We start from the raw sequence: 14,049 nt of genomic DNA, 5'->3' as shown, positions 1-14,049 counted from the left end.
ATGATTTCTTTGGTGTACGTCCGTAATTGAGTCTCAATGCGTTCTAGTTTGGATCTGCTGGCTTTGAGTGGCCATAGCTTTTCAAATTGTTGAACGCTCATGAGTGACTGGCTGGCCCCCGTGTCCTGTTTCAAGCGTACAGGGATGCCGTTTAATAGGACCTTCGTCATCATAGGTGGCGTTTTGGTATATGAGCTGTGAATGTTTGCTGCATGAACCCGCTGAACTTCAGCGTCCATTGATTTGCCCCACGCGTCATCCTGCCTCGCAGACCCCTCTTCTGGTCCATCCACCTCGTAAATTAGCCTGGTCGCAGGCTTCCTGCACATTCTGGCTGAATGGCCAGTGAGGTTACAATTTCTGCAGGCGAACTGTTGAAACCTGCAAGTCCCAGCAGCATGTCTGCCCCCACACCTCCAGCATGAACTGAGATTCTCATTGTTGTGAACAAAAGAGCTGTTACCAGGCATTCCTCGCTGATTGTCCTTTTGACTGCTCTTGAGCACCCTGTTAGTGGGTGTCAATGGCCCCATCCCAGATGCATTGTCCACTGGGATGGCGTAAATGTCCGTTCAGCCTGCCATTGTCTGTGTTGAAAACCTGTTCTGGGGTCGATTGCTGCCTGGGGTGTGTCGAGCTGCCTTTGCCTGCCTGCGGGGCTCTGTGTCGCGTTTATGATATTGACCCCTGATCCATCGCCACTTTGGAATCAGAGTTGCGCGAGTATATTATCTTGGTTTCCTCCTCCCCCGCCATAAAGATCTGAGCCAGCAACGCCGCCGCTTTCAAGGTCAAGTCCTTGGTATTGATTAACTTTCTGCAAATCCCGGCATGACCGATGCCCTCAATAAAGAAATCCCTTAGCATCTCCCCCCTGCAGGTGTCTGTGAACTTAGCGCCAGAGGTCTGCAACGAAGTCCGGTATGCTCTGTCCTTCCCGACGTCGGTGGGTATAACATCTGTGTCGGCCCATGTGTATGAGGCGCGCAGTGATTAGCTTGCTGAGCTCTTCAAAGGTTTTGTCCGCTGGCTTCTCGGGTGCTAGCAGATCTTTCATGGGCGCATAAGTCTTAGATCCACAGCTGGTCAGTAGATGAGCCCTTCGCTTGTCGGCCGCTGCATCTCCCAGCCAGTCCTTCGTGACAAAGCTCTACTGAAGCCTCTTAATGAAGTCGTCCCAGTCCTCACCAACACAGTACCGTTCCTCTGTGCTACCGGTGGCCATTCTTGTGGATCGTTGATTCCCGTTTCTCGTTGCCACTGTAAAGTCCTTACACAATACCACAAATCCACATGAGGCACATTCTATGGACAAGGTTACTCTGTGACCTGCACCTTTATTCACAGGACCAAGAAGTGATGACCCTGCGTGGGACCTCCCTTTATATACCTGGATGACCAGGTGAGGAGTGTCTCCCACAAGTTCACCCCCTGTGGTCAATGTGTGCATTTCTTAAGTATATACAGTATTGCAGTGTTGTTACATGAAGGTTACATACATGACAGTCGTGATGCTGCGCTGGTTTGTTCTCTGGTGCCTGGCCCAAGCGAAGGTGATGTTTTGCTCTGCCTCTGAGCACGCGGGACATCGATTGCTGGAGTGAAGAGGTCTTCCCATTTCCACTGGATCTTCCCCATCCACCACCTTCTGAGTAACGTTGGGCCATCACCTGCAACAATCCATAGAGGTAACTTATGCACCACGCCATTATGGATTACACTTACATCCGCACTACCAAGGACTGGAATTGGCTCCTTGGTGTAGAAGCGCAACTTTTCCTGTACGAGAACCAACTCGGGTCGTTTTTCGTTCCACAGCCTCTCGCAGGCATCCTGGCCCATCACTGACTGGCTCGTTTCGGTGTCCACTTCCATGAAGACTGGAACACCATTTATCTCGACTTCCATCTTCGTTGGAGGACAATCGGTGGTGCAGCTATACACTCCATACACTTCTTCTTGGGGCTGAGCTGCCTCTTGGGCCAAATCATCATACTCCCCACTGAATTCAAAGTCATCTACCGACTCTGCTAGACAGTGAGTCGTATTTCTTTTACACATGCGCTGGAGGTGGTCCTTCGTGCTACAGGCTTTGCATACGTACTCAGCAAACCGACACTGGTGAGCCCTATGGTTTCCTCCGCAACGCCAGCATGGTGCTACTCAATTATCACCCCTCGGCAGACTCTGAGTTCTGGAACCTGGAGGTCAGTGCTCTCTGCCCGAGGCAGAGCCACATTCTACAGTCTTGCCTGTAAAAGGCCCCATTCTGTGTACAGTACTTGCTGAGTTTGCGTCCACAGGCTGAATGATTTGCTTGGTGCTGCAGGTCAAGATCATGAATGCCTGACTGATGCCGATGGCTTTCTGCAGGTTGACTGTGGTTTCGGCAGATAGTAGCTTATGAAGGAGGCCCTTGTGGCTAATTCCTATAACGAAGATCTCTCGCAATGCTTTGTTGAGGTGCGTGCCAAAATCACACGGTGCCGCAAGTCTCCTGAGGTCGGCAGCATATTTCGCAATCTCCTGGCCCTCAGGTCTGCAGTGCGTGTAGAATCTGTGCCTGGCCATGAGGATGCTCTCCTTTGGTTTAAGTTGGTCGCGAATTAGTTCAGTCAGCTCATCGTATGTCTTATCCTTGGCCTTCGTGGGTGCCAGCAAATCCCTGACGAGGCGGTAGACCTCGGGCCCACAACTGGTCAGCAGTATAGCTTTGCGCTTCTCTGCCAATGTGTCCGTCTCCCCTGCCAGATCGTTTGCCACGAAATATTGCTCCAGCCTTTCCATGAAGGCATCCCAATCATCACCCTCTGCAAAGTCTTTTAATGTGCCAAAGGTAGCCATGATCGTGTGAAAGTCCTTATTCTTGTCGCCAGTTGTTCTGTCTCTAGTGTACTTGTGAATGACTCCACAAGGCAATATGTTGTACTTGAACTGCAGTGACCTTGGTCCTTTATTCCAAACTCCAGAGTGCTGTGCAAGCATGGTGTGCGGCCTTTTGTGCAGGGCCCTGCCACCAGGGCAGGAAACACCCGGTCTCCACCAGTTGCACCCTCTAGTGGTGCCAGCATGTATGTACACGGTGTGAACCTTATTGATAGTACATCAGGTAAACAAGTCTCCATCTTATACAATCTCACAGTGACTACACATAGAGTACATCCATAGTCAGCATATGCAATAGATACCGTCCTTTATTTCTTTAGTTAGCCACGGATAGCTATCTTTTCTCTTCCGCCCTTTCCTCCTCACTGGAATATATTTTTCTTGAGAGTTGTGAAATATCTCCTTAAATGTACACCACTGTTCATCAACTATCCTACTCTTTAATCTATTTTTCCAGTCCACTTTAGCCAACTCAGCCCTCATACCTTCATAGTCTCCTTTATTTAAGCTTAGTACGCTGGTTAGAGATCCAACTTTCTCATCCACCATCTGAATTTGAAATTCAATCATGCTATGATCACTCATTCCAAGGGGATCCTTTACTAGGAGATTGTTTATTAATCCTGTCTCATTACACAGGACCAGATCTAAGATAGCTTGCCCCCTGGTTGGTTCCATTACATACTGCTGAAGGAATCCGTCCCTTATGTAATCTATGAACTCTTCCTCAAGGCTACCCTGACCAATTTTATAATAAATTTGGATTTTCAGGTATCGGGGAGGTTGGGGGGCGGGGGCGGGGGGGGTGGGGAGGGGGACTTTTCATGGAACTGAAGGGAATGATGGGTTTTTGAAGATTTATAATAAAAGCCACAGTTGCTCAGCAAAAATGAGCTCATTAGTATTTTAGTGCTGATGCCAAAGTTAGTGCAATCAAAAATATAAATGGAGCATATTTCTAATTAAAAATGCGTGGAGTTTTGGCGGTTATCCAAGCTGTACATTATCTGTAATATACATCCAATGCTTCAGTCAGAGAACTGCAACATTTATAAGGTGCTGAGGATAAGAGGAGGCTGCAGATAAACAAGAGTTATAAGATCGTTTATTGGTATTTGGCAAAACATGAATCTACATCACCGAGGAGAGCCTGACTATTGATTTACAGAGGATGGAGGCCAACCTCCGCCGATGGTGACTTTGGCCAAACCCGCAAAGGACCGTCGCCTCGATATTTCACCTCAATGCCCATCAAGCAGACCAAGCTTTGAAAGTCTCCTTTTCGGCACAGAGATAAACCATGCCAAAAAAAACTCCTATTTAGGAGTCACACTCGGTCGCACTCTATTATATAGATAGCATTTCCAGAACCTTGGGAAGAAACTGAAGAGTAGGGTCAACTTGATCCCAAAACTCGCCGGATCCACATGGGGAGCAGACGCTCAAACCCTCTGTTTGGCCAGCACTCGCCCTGGTGTACTCTGCAGTGGAGTACTGCTCTCTGGCATGGCTATCAAGTCCGCATGTCAAATCTGTTGACGTCCAGCTGAATTCTACTCTGAGAATTATCACCGGTACACTTTTATTGACACCAACACCTTGGCTCCCCGGGCTTGCAAACATCGCACCACCACACCAACGCCGCGAATATGCAGTCTCCAGAGAATACAATCACTACACTAGCAATGAAATGCCGATCCAGGCCGACTTGAATGACCTAGAAGGCCAAATCTAGAAGGCCATTTTGGACCGTCGCTGAAACCCTTCAACGATCTCCCCTCAAAGAACTGTGACATATGGAATGGATTCCTTACAGAGGTCTGCACAGTACCAGCTGAAGGATCAAACCTTCCTCGCAAACAGTGGACAACCATCAACTGCCTCAGCACTGGTCATGTTAGATGCTGCCACCTTCTCCATAGATCAAAAGAAAGAAACAGTTACATTTATTTAGATGGCACCTTTCACGACCGCCGGATGTCTCAAAGCGCTTTACAGCCAATTAAGTACTTTTTGGAATGTAGTCACTGTTGTAATGTGGGAAAGATTAAAGCATCCCCATCATGCGACTGTGTAGCTCGTGATCAGACCCTGGAGCAAAAACTGAGCACAGCCCTCAGAGGAAATTCGCAGGCAACCTACAAGATATCCATGCTGTTACATCGTAAGCTTTGACCTTATATTTGACGTAGATATTGACATTTGATTTGCTTTGCTTTGCTACTACAATACAGAAGAAAGTGGTATTTGCATTATCGATTTATTCATAGTTATTTGTTTTTGCAAAAGAGTACTATATTTATATTAATAAATTCCACTAGTGCTGTGTTAAGGCCTTGAGTATAATCCTGTCTATTCAAAGGACAAGAATTGTACAGACCTTGGTTGCCTGGTGCAGTACCGTAGCCAAATGTCAGTCTGGAAATCTGCTGTATGAGGCTCACATACTTCAAAGACAACAGAGTGTTATCAGTAGAAGATGGGCATTGTCACAGAAAAACCAAACTGTGACATTTGGAGTGTAGACTACAATTCATGTCCATTGCACATTGCTGAATGGAATCATTTCTGCAAACACATCTAAGCACATCATGGGTCTCCTGATCACCTCTCTTTCAGAATGACTTATATAATATAATTGTACAAGTGGAGTTTGTTACTACTTCGCAACTTTCCTTCTTCATTTTTAGAAGGATGCTGGTCAATTCAATGCCATGTTTTTCTGTGGTCATTCGTGAAGTCAGTAAACTGACGTTGACTACTGTAGTTTGCCATGCTATCCATACTGTGAAATTAAGTGCAAATCTAATTGACAGTGTACAAACTCAGGACCAGGAAAGGGCCATTGAGCCCTGCAGGCCCATGTCTTTATCATTGATCTCAACCCCATCCAACCACATTCTCATGTTGGGCTTCAAGCACATATATGAGGATGTGTATGATTAGGATCCCTGCCTCTCTGGTTTTCAACCAATTTGTGACTTGGCTACTCAGAAATTTTGATGAAGTAAATTCCCCATTCTTTGTTTATATATAAAAAAGGTGCTTCTTCCTTTTTAAATACTGCTGTGTCTCGTTATGCAGACAGTACAGTAATTATTAAGGTTTTCAATTACTTTTCATCAGAACTCAAGTAATCTTTTGTACTGTTTTGGACTTGGGAAAGGGCGACACTCCAGTATGTAATGGTTTTAAGCTGCATTACAAAATTATCACTGGGCTTCTGTCCCAAGTTATCGGTTACTGCTTTAAACCTATTTAGTAGATCATCCAGTTTGAACAGATCTTCACTAACTGTGAGAAATGTCTCCATTCACAGCTACTTATAGCCACATATAAATGTATATATAAAGAACACATTTCCAATTTTGCTATAATTAGAGAACAGTGGAAAGCTTCCCCTAATATTCCTTTGCTCATGTGGAGCATAAACACCGGCATGGACCAGCTGAGCCGAAAGACCTGTTTCTGTGCTGTATCTTTTATGTAATAATTTTGAGTGCGGTACCTTCAAGTAATTTGGAATATTCAGCCACTATAGCATACAAGTATTTTGACAACTGTGGTCACTGAGGCACAATTTAATCCCTGGAGGCAATGCAGAGAGTTGATAAACAAGACTGATCCTTACTGCCAGAGCACTGAGTTATGGGAAAATACTGATGAAACTTGGGCCCTTCAGCTTCAAAAGGTGGAAACTGAGTGGGGGTGCCGTAAAGGTATTTAAGATAGTAAGTGGGAAAGAAAAGATAAATCTGGAACACTGCTTCAGGTTAACCACGACAGTAAGACAAGGAGCTACAGGTTCAAACTGCTGAAAGCCAAATTTAGGACTAGTGTCAGGAAGATTTTCTCCACAACAAATGCAGCTAGGATAGTGGAGGCAATAATCTGGTCATTTAATGTGACATATAGACCTGTTGTCAAAACTTTGCTATCATCACCCTCAAAGCCTCCTTGAAAAAATGTAACATCCCTACCGACTCTTGGGAATCCCAGGCCCAAGACCGCTCAAAGTGGAGGAGAAACATCTGAGACGGTGCCGAACACTTCGAATCTTTTCGCCGGCAGCATGCAGAAGCCAAGTACAAACAGCGGAAGGAGCATACGACACGTAAAGCACCCCACCCACCCATCCCTTCAACTACCATCTGCCCCAACTGGGAGGGGGCGGGGTGGCGGGGAGGGGGGGGTGAAAGGGTTCAGGTGAGAGGAAATTTTAAAAGTCAAAGAGCAAGGAGAAAGCAATAGAGCAGGGTAGCAAATAGTGTGAATGATAACCAGAATCTGACAGGAAAGGACAGAATGTATAAACATAAAAGTGTATCAGAAAGTGGGGTCAAAGCAGGGAAAAATGATAAAAAAAACAAAATTAAAAGCTCTTAATCTGAATGCATGCAGCATTCGTAACAAAATAGATGAGTTAATGGTACAAATAGAAATAAATGGGAATGATCTGATAGCCATAATAGAGATGTGATTGCAAGGTGACCAAGGCTTGGAACTGAATATTCAGGGGTATTTGACATTTTGGAAGGATTGGCAGAATGGAAAAGGAGGTGGGATAGCCCTGTTAATAAAGGATGAGATCAGTGCAGAAGTGAGAAATGATATTGGCACAGAAGATCAAGATGTATAATCAGTTTGGGTGGAGATAAAGAATAATAAGGGGAAGAAGTCACTGGTGGGAGTAGTCTATAGGCCCACTAACGTAACTACATTGTAGGACAGAGTATAAATCAAGAAATAATGGAGACTTGTAAGAAAGGTATGGCAATAATCGTGGGTGATTTTAATCTCCATATTGATTGGACAAATCAAATTGGTAGCCTTGAGGAAGAGGTCATAGAGTGTATCCAGGATAGTTTCCTTGAACAGTATGTTGCAGAACCAACCAGGGAGCAGGCTATTTTAGATCTGGTACTTTGTAATGAGACAGGATTAATAAATGATTTCCTAGTAAAGGATCCTCGAAGAAAGAATGATGATAGCATGGTTGAATTTCAAATTCAGTTGGAGGATGAGAAAGTTGGATCTCAAACCAGTGTCCTAAGCTTAAATAAAGGAGACTACAAAAGTATGAAGGTAGAGTTGGCTAAAGTGGATTGGGAAAATAGATTAAAGTGTAAGACGGTTAATGAGCAGTGGCGGACATTTAAGGAGATATTTCATAACTCTCAACAAAAATATATTCCAATGAGAAGGAAAGACTTTAAGAGAAGGGATAACCATTCTCTTAAAGTCTTTCCTAATTAAGGAAATAAAGGATAGTATCACATTGAAAACAGTGGCATACAAAGTGGCCAAGACTAGTGGGAGGCAGAGGATTGGGAAACTTTTAAAAACCAGCAAAGAATGACTAAAAAAAAATAAAGAGAGGGAAGATAGATTATGAAAGTAAACTAGCAATAAATATAACAACAGATAATAAGAGTTTCTACAGGTATATAAAAAGGAAGAGAGTGGCTGAAGTAAATGTTGGTTCCATTAGAGGATGAGACTGGGGAATCAATAATGGGGAACAGGGAAATGGCAGAGACTTTGAACAAATATTTTGTATTGGATCTTCATGGTAGAAGACACTAAGAATATCCCAATCATGTATAATGAAGGGGCTATATAGGGAGGGAGGAACTATAAATACGGGACTAAAGTCCCCTTGACCTGATTGCTTGCATCCTAGGGTCTTAAAAGAAGTGGCTGCAGAAATAGTGGATGCATTGGTTGTAATCTACCAAAATTCCCTGGATTCTGGGGAGGTCCTAGCAGATTAGAAAACGGCAAATGTAACGTTCCTATTTTTAAAAAGAGGCAGATGGAAAGCAGGAAACTATAGACTAGTTAGCCTAACATCTATCAGTGGGAAAATGCTGGAGTGCATTATTAAGGAAGTAGTAGCAGGACATTTGGAAAAGCATAATTTAGTTTTATGAAAGGGAAATCATGTTTGACAAATTTGCTGGAGTTCTTTGAGGATGTAACGAGCAGTGTGGATCAGGGGGAACCAGTGGATGTGGTGTATTTGGATTTCCAGAAGGCATTCGGTAAGGTGCCACATAAAAGGTTACTGCACAGATGAAAGTTCACAGGGTTGTGAGTAATATATTAGCATGGATAGAGGATTGGCTAACGAACAGAAAACAGAGGCTTTGAAATCCCGGCCTCCCCAGGTCCGCACAGTGTGTACAGACCCGGGAAGGCATCGCAAAAGCCGGTTTTCGGCACGCAATGCGCATGTGCTGTAAACCATCTATTCCGATCTGTCAAGTTTCTGTCTTGACGGATCCTCTGCATCTCGGAGAGAAGGACATTCCCACGGCAGAGATTGGGCTATTTGCCCATCCCTTGTCCTGCGAATGTCCTTAAAACTCTTGCACCTGGTAAAAGCAGGCACATAACCTACTTTTACCAGCGTAAGAGTTTTAAAACATAAAAAACATATAAAAATAAAAATTTTTAAACACATTTTAATGTTAAAAACCCTGCCCACCAAGGTAAATTTATTTTAAACCATAATTTATACTTTTTTTTGTAAATTGGCAAAAAATGTTTTCAAAAACATTTATATCAACTTTAATTTCTACAATGTATTTATGCGAGGTGTTTTTCTTAATGTTTTATGTAGTGTTTGGGGCTGTTTCTCATTCATAGTAATAAGAGTTTCGGACTTACGAAACTTCTCGGACTATGGATGAAAAATACTTGACTGTGATTGGGTGTCCAAGCCCACATGACTCCGACAGACGACCCAACGTGAACGGGCTCCGTTGCGTAAGAAGAGGAGGCCTCAGGACCGGGATCTCTGGTGGGCACAGCAGGAAAAGGTAGGTGCAGATCTTTTTAGCCATTTTCTGGTGAGCACCCGCGGGAAGCAGAGAACTGGGATTTCAGGGCCACTGAATCGAGATAAATGGGTCATATTCCGGTTGGGACTAGTGGGATGCCACAGAGATCGGTGCTGGGTCCTCAACTATTTTCAATCTATATTAATGATTTGGATGAAGGGACCGAGTGCAATGTCGCCAAGTTTGCTGATGATACAAAGATGGGTGGGAAAGCAAGTTGTGAAGAGGACACAAAAAATCTGTAAAGGGATATAGACAGGCTAAGTGAGTGCGCAAAAATTTGGCAGATGGAGTATAATGTGGGAAAGTGTGAGGTTATCCACTTTGGCAGAAAAAAATAAAAAAGCAAATTATAATTTAAGTGGAGGAAGATTGCAAAGTGCTGCAGTACAGAGGGACCTGGTCCTTGTGCATGAAACACAAAAAGTTAGTCTGCAGATAAAAGCAAGTAATCAGGAAGGCAAATGGAATGTTGGCCTTTATTGCAAGTGGGATGGAGTATAAAAGCAGAGAAGTCCTGCTCCAACTGTCCAGGGTATTGGTAAGCCACACCTAGTGTACTGCATACAGTTTTGGTCTCCTTATTTAAAGAGGGATATACTTGCATTGGAGGCAGTTCAGAGAAGGTTCACTCAGTTCATTCCTGAGATGAAGGAGTTGACTTATGAAGAAAGGTTGAGCAGGTTGGGCCTGTACTCATTGGAGTTCAGAAGAATGAGAGGTGATCTTTTTAAGACATATAAGATGATGAGGGGGCTCGACAAAGTAGATGCAGAGAGGATGTTTCCACTCATGAGGGAATCTAGAACTAGGGGGCATAGTTTTAGAATAAGGAGTCGCCCATTTAAAACTGAGATGAGGAGGAATTTGTTCTCGGAGGGTTGTAAATCTGTGGAATTCTCTGCCCCAGAGAGCTGTGGCGGCTGGGTCATTGAATATATTTAAGGTGGAGATAGATTTTTGAGCATTAAGGAAGTAAAGGGTTATGGGGAGCAGGCAGGGAAGTGGAGCTGAGCCTATGATCTGATCAGCCATGATCTAATTGAATGGTGGAGCAGGCTCGAGGGGCCATATGGCCTACTCCTGCTCCTATTTCTTATGTTCTTAAGTGACAGAGATTGTAGATCCTACATTGGCCCCATCTGTCACCTTAGAATTCATTTTAGCGTGGAATCAAGTCATTCTTGACTCCGGGGGACTGCCGAAGAAGAAGAATTATCAAGCACTGATGAACCTGCTATGTGTTTTACCATTTCTGTTTTTATTTTGGGCTCTGGGCATTGACAATTTTTTTTTTTTAATCTTGGAACAGGACTTTACAGCTATAATTTTGAATAACATTTCCTCAATTGGTTTTGAATATATAGCCAGTGTAAAATTCAAATGCATTCATAGGCATGAATAAGTAAAAATTAACAAGTGTCTGTTCAGTGCAAGCAGGTTACTTCCAAAGTTGGGTTCATTGGAGTCCAAACATTTCCCAGTATATTACAAGTGAATCCAGTACTATATTTTCCAACAAGGAAACATCGCTGCAATGGTTAGTGGCACAGGCAGACTTAAAGTGAACAGAAGTTCACGCATCGGGTCAGTGTGCAGCTCAATCTTGTACTCTACCAGCTATTGTACTACCATAACATACAAACTAGGAAGGGCTCAAGTTTCATCCACAGTCACAGTTGGGTTACTGATCTTAACTGGAGCAGCAATAAGAGTGCTAAAATTGGCCTCTGCACTCATGGTTGAGAGGAGAATTTCAGACAGGGTTCCAGATCACTATCGAGTGTGCCCTGTTGCAAACAGTGTGCCTATATATGGATGTTGAGTGAGGACATTATTGGGCTAAGTCGTGCCTGCCACCCCTGTGAGTAACCACTATAGGTCATCTCGAACAAACATGATAGATGAGCGGGACTTAGTGTGGCACGGGATACCTACAGCAGAATTTTGTGTTAATTTGATATATTCTTAGGATTTTAGAATATATTCTAATTTTCTCCCCTCCTCTCCTAAAGGTGCTGATTCTTCATATCCATCCAAACAGTGAGTGGCAGTAAACAATTCAATTTTCACTTATGTGTCTGAACAAAGGATCACATCGACAGAACTCACGTGATCCTTTGCCTAATTTTGGACTTGGGGAAAGAGAGAACAACCCAATTTCTAATTATGATGGTTTATGTTGCACTTATAAGTATCCATCAGTAGAGCCATTTCACCAAGTCAGTGAAAACCTATTGAAACTGGCTGATCTACTGAATAGGTTTCAGGTAGTAATCACTGTCATTTGGCCTAAGCACCCTCATGTGACAGCTTTGAAATGGGTTCAGAAAAACAGATTGTTTCTGACCAATTTACTGCTATCTTTACGGAGGTTACAGATCTGTTATATCGGGCTGAGGCAGTGGACGTTATCTACCTGGATTTCAGTAAGACAATTCACACTAATTACATAGAAATGTACTTGCAAGGAGTGTGCCCATGAGATAGCTGACAAAGTATTAGACTGAACTGAAGAATGGCTGCAAGTCAACATAGGGTAGTGATGTGTGGAGAAGTGTCAGCGAGACTGTGTACCAGTAGCATCCCATTGAGATCAGTAGTGGGGCTGTTTTTTTAATAATTTAGAGGATAGAATATTGTTCCAAGATGTGGTGTCAGCCTTGGCTCACTTGTAGCACTCTTGCCTGAGTCAGAAATGTACAGGTTTATGCCTCATTGCAAAGACTTGAGCACATAATCTAGGTTGACAGTTCAATGCAGTACTGAGGGAGTAACATCTTTCAGATGAGATGTTAATCTGAGGCCCTGTCTGCCTACTCAACTTGCATCTCCCTTAAATCTACCCTCCGAAGGGCCATTTGAGGCACCTATTGCTGCCTTATGAGCAGCAACCCCAACTATCCCATCCTCTCTCATTGACCTTCACACCCAGCGCATCCACAGAGGGACTAACCTTGCCAGCCTCCTTGTCCCATCCAACACCTCTCTGAACTCTGCCAACGATTAACAATTGTTGCTTTATGCAAGTTCTTTTTTGAAGTTTGCATACGATGCCTAATTGGGTGCAGTAACCATTAATGCAAATAAATATGCAGTAATCCCTACAGGAATCTGGGCATTCTCGGTCATTGGGCAGATCTGGATATTCTAGGTCAATGGGCAGAGAGGTGGCAGATGAAGTTCAATACAGGGATTAGGTAGAAGCAGCAAGAATGTGGATTACATATGAAGTGACACACTGCTCAAGCCAACAGAGCAGGGGATTTGGAGGGTTAGTGGATAGATCATTAAAACTGTGAGTTCAGTGTTTGCATGTGGTGAAGAAAGTAAATTAAATGTTAGAATGTATAAACTAAGGGAATGACATAAGTCTAAGGAGGTGATGGTGACATTGTGCCAGCTTAAGGTGAGGTGATTTCTAGAGTACTGTGTTCAGTTTGGGTCTCTGTTACGCGAAAGATGAAGCATTATTGGAAAGAGTCGAGAGGGCTGCAAGGCTGATTCCTGAACTTAGGGGGCTGAGTTATGAGAAAGGATTGTCCACCCTAGTGCTTTACTTTCTAGGGAAGAGGAGAATGAGAGGAACTTGCTGCAGGGTTTTAAGATTTTCAGTGGTATGAAAAATTTGGATTCAGAAAGTTCTGTCGGGTACAAGAATTGTGGAATAGGCATAGTTTAATATTCAGGGTGTCAATCGAAAATATAGATAACTTTTTTTTAAGCAAATGGGTGATATAACTGTGGAACCAATTATCAGTGGAGGCAGTAGAACGGAAAGCCATGGCATGGTTGAAAACTGGACAGATGAGTTCTGAAGAAAGGTCATCAATAACAATAATAACTTGAATTTATATACAGCATTTTCTGCTTTTATTTTGGATGCATGAGTATTGTGAAGAGATACAGAGTTATTAATTCCAGAATCATAGTAAGGAAACTAATGGGTGGTTTGGAAGGGTAAGCTTGTTGGTTTTCTCCTGCCCAAAACAATGTTGCCATCCTCAACTTTTTCTTGGACTTAAGATTCCTCCTCAAGAGATTGACAATTCCTTTAAAACAAAGCGGTGAATTGTTTCTCAAGATATTGCTGATTGAATTAAAATCTGTATAGATGTTGGTTCCAAAGCAATACGAATAACAAGTTCCCACAACGCATTATTCTCCAAATAATCTTTTTGCCTTTGAAGTCAGTCATTTCCGAGTTTGTGCCGGCTGATCAGCTGATTGGTCAAACCATCTGTCAATCAGAATTCGCCCCGCCTTTCTGTAGTGACCAATCGGGGTAGACTGGACACAGCGACAAATTTCAGATATT

The sequence above is a fragment of the Pristiophorus japonicus genome, chromosome 18 (genome assembly GCF_044704955.1).
Source record: "Pristiophorus japonicus isolate sPriJap1 chromosome 18, sPriJap1.hap1, whole genome shotgun sequence".
Taxonomy (NCBI): domain Eukaryota; kingdom Metazoa; phylum Chordata; class Chondrichthyes; family Pristiophoridae; genus Pristiophorus; species Pristiophorus japonicus.
The sequence above is the reverse complement of the archived record's forward strand: the minus strand, read 5'-3'. Positions refer to the sequence as shown.